Raw genomic sequence first — 7,364 nt, 5'->3', positions numbered from 1 at the left:
TCACATGATGATTAGCACGTTATGTCACTTAACCGGTAAACTATGGCGTTATCTTCATGGAACGTATGTGATAAGTTTGCAAATTACAGGGACCTAATGGAAAAGAAGTACAAGGACTACCAACAATTTTTGTGACAAACCACAAGAATTATCTTTGTTGTTATGTTTAAGAAAAATATAAGTCGTAAGACTATATGATTATGTTGAACTTGCTCGTTTTTGTTAATACTGATTTATTGTTTTTGAACAACAGTTATGAATCACTATGGGGGTTCCGTATTGGGATACCATGATATCGGCTAAAAAGTCACGTTTTTACCCCCGGTATTAAGTCCCAAAAGCATAAAAGTTCAAATCTTTGTCGGTAAAATAATCGTTTTTTGGTTAAATTTGTAGGTAAAGTAATTACGAAGACGATGCAAAAAGAATCAAGAGAAACGGAGTTAAAACGAAGATTCTAGAGCGAAAATGGTGAAAGACGAGAAATCAAGTTACGACCCAGAAAAATTAGCTGACCAGGCAAGCCAAACGGCCTGCTAAATGGCTTGCCTGGCTTGCAAATGGCCTGCTACACGCCCAAGTTAAATGGCCCCTGCAAACGGGCTGGTCTGGCAAACGGCCTGCCAAACGGCCTGCCAAACAGCCTGCCAGCCGTAGCCGTTTATAGGAAAATTTCAAGTCTATTTAAAGGCTTTTTGTCATCCATTTTCAACACACCTCTCTTCACTCTCTCACTACAATACACTTTCTCTCACTAGAGCTTTCAAGGCCTTCTTACCTCCGAGCGGGAAATTAAGCACCCGGAGGCGAACGCCAAAGATTGTAATAGGAGCGGTCTAGAGGATGTCAGCACTTGTAATGGTCTGGATCTCGTTTGTAAATGGTGAACGCTTTCCTTAATCTAATAAAGTTATATTAAGTTGCTTTCATCTTGCATGCTTATCTATCCGTTACAAATGTTCATTATGTGTTGAATACTTTATCTGAAACTTACGCTACTGTTATGCTGAAACCTTGACGGTTTAGAAGTTTAATTTACGGATCACCCTCTCCACTTATTCACGTGGCTATAACCTAGTATTAGGACCTGATCAACCCTAGGATACGGGTAAGTAGTTATTTGTGCTTAACATCACAATAGGGATATAGTATCTACATACGAATAACCATTTATTCATCAGAGAAGAGTTGCTCATTTAGGTTGTGATTAGAGTAGGCAATATAGAGTTCAGTGAACACTGGCTTGCTCAAAAGCATGATTCGCGTCAGAAGCAACGTTCTTGAGATGTTGTAAGATGATCCGGGGTTGAATAAGTGATCGCAAAGGAGAGACCTTTAATCCAATTAGCAGTTCCTTAGAATATCTAAAATTGCACATCTGTTAATGTTAAGGCATAGCTTAGTATTAAGTGGTGGAATATTACTTTAGTCAGACTAACTAGGATTAAGAAAAGCTGAGACTTTCCTTTAAGGATAATACCACTTTGTTTATGTACCTAGGATTATATCCATAAGGTCGTTTAAACCTTCTAAGGTTAACATTGGGAGTAGGGATATCCGTCTTAGCCAGAATCTTCAAGGCCTAAACTCTTAGTGACAAATCAGTTAGGTTCATAGCCTAGTTGATTGAGGTTTAGTGTTTATTCTAGGAAGTTGAACTCTTGTGATAGTTCCCTGCCAGAACTTTATTCTTCATACCTATCTAACGTTATCTTTATAGTTATATTATAAAATTAGTAGTTAATCTTAATCTATCACCACTTGTCAACTAGGGTTAACTATATAAGCACTCTTGTCCCATGTTACTGAGCAAACATACAAAAATACGAACTTGAGTTATATTTACCACTTACTCGTTAAAAAGAAGACAAGTAGGTGAGTTATAGCTAGGAAACTCCAGCTAAATATAAATGATAAAACCATTACTACTCTTTTGATAGCTAATCCTGACATGCTGTGACCTAACGACACCGCATAAATAAAACCGTCCGTTTTAGCCATATCATTGTAGTAGTGAGTTTTTGGCACCGCTACCAGGGACTTATTTTCTGTCTGTTAAGGTAATCGTTGATACTGTCAAGATATCTGAGATTGTTGGGTGGTGTCTAAGAAAGACAATTATACACGGACTTGGTTGTTGGATTTTTCGAACAGTCTCCAATTATATTAGAACCAAAAGGATACTGCCTCTCCGTTGTTGGCCTGCCTACTTGTTTTAAAGATAAATTGATAAGAAACACACATGTTTAACAAACAGAGAGTTTGTGGGTATAGGATTTAAAGTCGCCATTATAGTAAACCCTTTTTTTATTTAAAACTATAAAAACAAAATATTAATTATGGTATTAATTTTTGTAGATTCCGGTTTAAACTTAAACGATTACGAAAGAAAGTGCAAAAGGCATTTGCTCTCCCACAACTTCGGAAATCGGAGAAGTTTTTCTTTATAAAGCCAAAACAAACCTAAACCCTGATGAATCTCATCAAGAATTAATTCTTGATCCTTGTAGTCCAAGAAGCCGGATAACTTCATCCGACTTAGAGATTTCATTGCTTTTAGATAAGTTTTACTCCAATGAACTAGGATTCGACCCTCTTCACGATCCAAAAGGGAGGTTCAGGCTTAACGAACTCCTCATTATGGAAGATGAAATACGAGAAGAATACTCAACTATTTTCAAATATCCAGACTTGCTTGAATACATTCCAAAAGAGAAACAACACATTACTAAGTCAAAAGCTTCGTTTACTGGAAATCTGTTAAATCCTAGCAGAAGGTTAGACGTCTATAGAGAATTCATTAGGCACCTCTATTCCTCAGACTTCCCGTTCTCAACATTTCAAATAAATCTGTTAAAAGAGCTGCGTAATCAAGTTCGTTCTCTTCACAAACTGTTAAAAGAATGTGGGGATGATATTTTTATCAAGTATCGGGATACAGAAATTGACTTCAAATTCGATTTAGAGTCATTCGTCAGCTTTCTTCCACACTTCAATGATAAGGAATTTTCTCAAATTCATATCAACCGTTATGTTGCTGCAATGATTTCTGAATTAGAATTTTGGATTGAAAGTAAAAAACCTAACCCTATTTCAAAATATGGAGATCGAGATTTCTTATACTTTGATCCAGCCTCATTTCTCATCAAACGATTAATCGAAGTTTTTTCGGATTCAACCAAAGAAAGAATACATCAGAATTTATTCTCAAAAAGAAAGGAAATATATTCTGAACTCGTGCAAATCCTTACTATGTCAAAATTTCCATTTACAACTCCGAAAAGGAAGATCATTCGAGAAATATCTGAAAAATTTAAATTTACTATCGGTGATCCTTATTGCGCGGAAGATCTTTTATTTCAAGACACAGTTTCAAAACTTCTTTTCGAGCTTAATTATCGAGATACTGGACCAAGAGATGGGATTTCAAACGTTAAAAAAGTTAGAAGGGCTTTGGTTAAACTTATGGACGACATCGGAGATTTACAAAAGCGTGAGCGCAAAATGCTAAGTGATTTTGAAATATTTTCAATACACTCCGCTGATTTATTCTGGATGGTCAAAGAAGCTTTAAATTTATCTTTCTTTCCGCGTCATTTCTGGAACTTAATTGTGGAACCTGTGTAATTTGAGTTATTAATAAAAATAAATTTTTAGTTTACTCCGTCCATTTGTCCTTTTCTTTTAAATTTTTAGTTTTATTAATAAAAATAACCGGATTAAGATCCGAAGAAATTTTTTTTTAATCTAGTGAAAATTTTTATTAATCTAGTGAAAATTTTAAAAATATAAAAATTCGCGAGATAGGTCGGGAAAATAAGCCCGTGAGCCGCACGGGCCCATTTTTCTTCTCCTTTTCTTTTCCTCCTCTCCTTTTTCCCTCTTTCTTTTTCTTTTCTTCTTCTTCTCCTTCTGTTTCTCTTCGGCCGTCGCTAGACACCACACCACCACCATCAAATCTTGACCAATTTTTGTGATTCGAAGCTCTAATCCGATTCTCCCGTGCCTCCTAAACGCGTTTCCATCATCAATTTTGCATAAAAGGTACTTTTTCACGGTTAAAAATTGAGTTTTTACTCGGAGTCAAAATTTTGACTGTTATGAAAAATTGTGTTTTATGCCCAAATTTGATTTCCTAAGCTTAGTTAGATAATGTGATTAATGTATGTTAGTTTTTAGGTTCGATTGAGGCGTTTTGATTAGTTTTTAGCTCTTGATTCGTTAAACTAGGTTTTAGGTTAGAAATTGGTGAAATCTTTGGGAATTTGATGTTTTGCTTGCTCATATAGGCTTAGTGATTCACCAAGAACGCTTAGAAACTAGTTTTGAAACAATTTAGGATTTTTTTGATTGAAAATTAAAATTTTGATAAAACTATACAAAATTAGGCCTAAGATTTTACTATAGTTAAAACGTTTTTAAAACTTATGATTACTTGGAAATTAGCCTAAATAAAGGTATCATTGACTTACGAATGAAATTGGAACCTAGTCTTTGATTTTCCTTATTTTGTACATTTCGGTCAAATAACTATTTTTCGATTAAAACGGTCTTAAACCTTGACTTACGGATGTTATAGCTAAAGTTTGATGTTTAAAAATATTTAAGGTAATTAAAAATGGTCATTAGACTTATTGTATGCTTAAAAATAATCTTACTTTAATCAAAGTTGCTTATTATGACTAACTCGGTATAATTATTATTTTTATCATTATTTGTTGCAATCACGGGTACGCTTCAAATTTTGCTTAAAAATGAGTTTATAGTAAGATTAGATATTGTTTGCGGTAATTTTGGCTATAATTGACTATAACAGGAATTTGGAAAATGCCATTTTTAAAGCCCTCATTTCGAAATTTTTTTCGAAAAATATAAGCATTTCCATTTCTAAGCATTATTATAAGTCTTATTATTTTGGAACATAACCTACATTATTTGACTTTCGCAGATGGCTAATTATTTACCCGAAGAGTACGAGTTGCCCCACTCTATCCACGGGCAAGATAACCCGGCGGATAATGAACCGTTCATGCGAACTTGGATAAATCGACCAAAGGGTTCCAACAAGTATATAAATTGGGAAATCATGGAACAGTGTGGTTGGGCCAATGAGCTAAGACATATTTTAAGTTTTACAGCACACGGGAAAATAAACAGCGCATGACAAAAGCTGTTTGAGATCAATGAAAGAGTGTATCAGGAGCCATATGCAGAGTTTATGGCAACATAGAGATTCGAAGCAAAGGTTGACCAAGAAGATTATAACAATCATCCATGCATTCATTTCTGCCACCAAAATCAAATGCACCACCTAACTCTCGCATAGTTCACAATGTACCTAGAGCTGTACAAAAAGTCACACGTAAAGCGATCAGTGTTCAAAAAAGGATACACCATCCTAAGCCCAATCGATCATCAAGCTTTGTGGCGAACCTACACTTCCGATAATGAAGCCTTGAGGTCAAGTAAAAAGGCTTCAAATTTCACCAATCCCGTCCACTGCATTCATCACCACCTCATTGCCAAAACCCTTCATCCGAAAACCCAACATGGCAGTGCCGTCACGGTTAATGATATGCGCCTAATGCACGCCATGATCAACAACCAAAATATGCAAGTAGCACACCTTCTAGCTCAAGCATTCCCTAACGAAAGGAATTCTGCAAGAACAGTTGTGTCAGTTTTGGGAGCCGTTGTCACCAAACTTGATATTGCTCCAAACGAACATATATTTAGTCGCAATATCGTTCCAATATGTAAGGTTTTTTAATTGTAATTGTTCTATTTTTAAGTTGTAATCATTTAAATAAATAAATACGAAGTCGAAGCACGGAGATTAAAGAATTGAAGAAAAAGTGCCACTAAAGCTTGAAAAGTGCCACTAAAGCCATAGTACACTCAAAAGTGCCACTAAAAGTGAGTTAAAGACTTGCGCGGATTTTGGGAGTTAAGGAAAATAATTTTTTGTGCAAATTACAAGTTGCGAAACATAAAGTACAAGATATTAAAGCGTACAGAAAGACGTTCGAAAATTCGGAACCTAGACATAAACCGAGCATCAACGTGCGACTCAACGGAGTTAAAATTACAAGTCTACTATGCACAAGAATATAATATATATTTAATTATATAAAATTATATATATTATATTATATATTAAAATATAACAGCCGCCCACGTTTTAAACAATAATGTGAGCTGGAGCCGCCTTCCATGCGATCGCATGGGAATAAGGCATCAAAGCCATGCGATCGCATGGCACCCTGTAGCTGGTCAGGTTCTATAAATAGCCAGGTTTTCTGCCGAATTATACACACCATCATTAATCTATCTCTCCCTCTGTATAATATATATATATATATATATATATATATATATATATATATATATATATATATATATATATATATATATATATATATATATATATATATATATATATATAATATTAATTAGTTTAGTTTTATATTAGTTTAGATTAGGTAATGTAATGGTTATTTACGGGTTTTAAAGTCGAAGTTCTGTCCATGTAAAGCTACGCGATTAATAACCACTGTAAGCTATGTTCTTCCTTTTTAAATTAATGTCTCATATTTAAGTTATTATTATGCTTATTTGAGCCGAAGTAATCGTGATGTTGGACTAAATATTAAGACGGGGTTATTGAACTTTGAACCATAATTAGGGTTTGGACAAAAGACCGACACTTGTGGAAATGGGACTATGGGTTATTAATGGACTTTATATTTGATTAATATAGAGATTTACATTTTGACGTATTTATAAATAGCCACATACGCTTGATCGGGTACGGTGGGCGGGATATTTATAAATACTAATAATTGTTCATTTGACCGGAAACGGGAATGGATTAATAGTCGATGGACTCATTAAAACAGGGGTGGATTACATTCAAGGGTAATTGGTGTAATTGTTAACAAAGTATTAAAACCTTGGATTACATGCAGTCGATAACCTGGTGTAATTATTAACAAAGTATTAAAACCTTGTTACAGTTCGAATCCCTAATTAGTTGGAATATTTGACTTTGGAATTAAGGTTAATTTGACGAGCATTTTATAATTATGACCGATGGACTATTATGGGCAAAAATCAGATAGGTTTCAAATAAACCAGGACAAAGGACAATTAACTCAGGGTAATAAATTAAAATCAAAACGTCAAACATCATGATTACGGAAGTTTAAATAAGCATAATTAATTTATTTCATATTTTATTAATCGCAATTTTATATATCGTCATTTAAATATCGTTATTTACTTTATGCACTTTAAATATCATCATTTATCTTTAAGCTTAAAATATAAAATCGACAAACCGGTCATTAAACGGTAAATCCCCC

The sequence above is a fragment of the Rutidosis leptorrhynchoides genome, chromosome 4 (genome assembly GCF_046630445.1).
Source record: "Rutidosis leptorrhynchoides isolate AG116_Rl617_1_P2 chromosome 4, CSIRO_AGI_Rlap_v1, whole genome shotgun sequence".
NCBI classification, from domain to species: domain Eukaryota; kingdom Viridiplantae; phylum Streptophyta; class Magnoliopsida; order Asterales; family Asteraceae; genus Rutidosis; species Rutidosis leptorrhynchoides.
This window is presented reverse-complemented; position numbering follows the sequence as displayed.